Raw genomic sequence first — 1,912 nt, 5'->3', positions numbered from 1 at the left:
GTATTTATGTTGAAAGGTAATTTTACCAATAGTTTTAAATTATTTATTTTACTTTGTGGTAATTAAAATAATGTTTATAATTAAAAAAAAATTAGTTTATGAAAAATTTAAGATTTCTTTAATATGTTTTCTAATCATAAACTTATATACGTTAATAAACTTAAATTGAAAAAATATATAATATATATAAGTGAAAAAATTTGACTTAGATGAATAAAAAAAGTTTTAATAGTTTGATCTCCGAGTGATGTAAGAATAATAAAGGAGTTAATATAAAATCAATATAGAAATTGATTTATTAGGGGGATCGGAAAGTAATGTCGTTTCTTTAAATTAAATTCAAACAAATATATTTTTAACAATTTTTTATTTTTAATCAATAATGTAATCACCCTCGTTATCAACAACCTTTTGCCATCTAGTATGCAAATTTTCAATGCCGGATAGATAAATATCAATTGGTTTTTGAGCAAGATATCTGGAGAGGGCATTTTGGATATCATCCAAATTTTCAAATTTTTTGTCACATAGAAAGTGTTGTAACGATCGGAATAAATGGAAATCCGATGGTGCAATGTCGGTCGAGTATGGTGGGTGAGGTAGTACCTCTCACCCAAATTCATTAATTTTTCCAGGGTCCGTCTTACGCAGTGCGGTCTTGCATTATCGTGTTGCAGAATAACGCCTTTTTTGTTGACAATGGCTGGACACTTTTTAATTAAAGATTGATTTACTCGATCCAATTTTTCACAGTAAAGGTCTGAATTTACATTTTGTCTAGGTTTTAGCACTTCAAAATGAACGAATCCGCGAATACTCCACCAAACACATAAAAGCCCCTTTTTGGGATGTAAACCTGGCTTAGCAGTACTTCGTGGCGACTTATTCAGAGAGAGCCACTGCCTTTTGCGTTTGGAATTATCATACAGGACCCATTTTTCGTCTCCAGTGGTCAAGCGATCAAAAAACGCTCCTGCATTGTGCCGGTTAAGCAATAAGTTGCATGTGGTGAATCGGTTAGTTTTGTTTTCTTCGGACAGATTATGCGGGACCCAAACACTTGCTCTACTTACTTTATCAATCTGCTGCAAATGTTCTTGGATGGTCGACCAATGTTGGTTAAGAGTGTTTGACAGTTTCTCGATTGTCTGATACGGATTTGCTTCCACTTCCGCCCTCAACACGTCATTGTCTACAGTTGTTAGTCTTTCTGATCGATACGAGTCGGAAAGATCAAAATTACCGGATCTGTACTTAAAAAACCAACTTTGGCATTTACGAACGTCTAATGCACTTGGATAAACATCGCAAATGTTTTTGGTAGCAACTGTTGCCTTACTACCCTTCTGAAACTCAAAAAGTATACAATGCCGGATATGTACCTCTTCTGATATTTGATTGGTTATTTTGCCCAAAACTGCAAAAAGAAATTTTAAGATTTAATTATTTACAAGTAAACAAGTCACTTTAAATTTAAAATGTCTTTGGCACGACTTTGAAGTACACAATGAGCTGATAAATGATAAACAAATATTAACATGCGCAAAAACGACATTACTTTAAGGTCCCCCCTAATATTAAATAAAATTGACATGAATTTATTTTTATACATTTAAATAATATTATTAAATAACAAATAATAATATTATTTAATAAAAAATAGACATAATTGAAGCAATTACATCTCCTAATTTGTTTGTAATTCTACAAAGAATGGCGTAAGCAAAAAGGAAATATCACTCTGTTTGGATATGAGGCGGAGTAGATATTAGGTTAGCAGAAAAGAATTGTCAGGATTTTCGAAATGATAAGGATATTTAAGAATTAAAATAAAAAATATAAATATAAATAAGTTCAATCTAAATATTTATTTTAAAATAAAGTAAATATTGAATGGAATTTTATAATGATT

General features: G+C 30.8%; 1 pseudogene; it reads right to left on the bottom strand.

Annotated features, from left to right (window-relative positions):
- Nucleotides 1–952: 952 nt before the first annotated feature.
- LOC106742334 lies at nt 953–1,555 on the bottom strand (annotated as a pseudogene).
- Nucleotides 1,556–1,912: the final 357 nt, after the last annotated feature.

The sequence above is a fragment of the Dinoponera quadriceps genome, unplaced genomic scaffold (assembly GCF_001313825.1).
Source record: "Dinoponera quadriceps isolate SergipeBrazil2010 unplaced genomic scaffold, ASM131382v1 scaffold219, whole genome shotgun sequence".
Lineage (NCBI taxonomy): Eukaryota > Metazoa > Arthropoda > Insecta > Hymenoptera > Formicidae > Dinoponera > Dinoponera quadriceps.
This window is presented reverse-complemented; position numbering and strand designations above follow the sequence as displayed.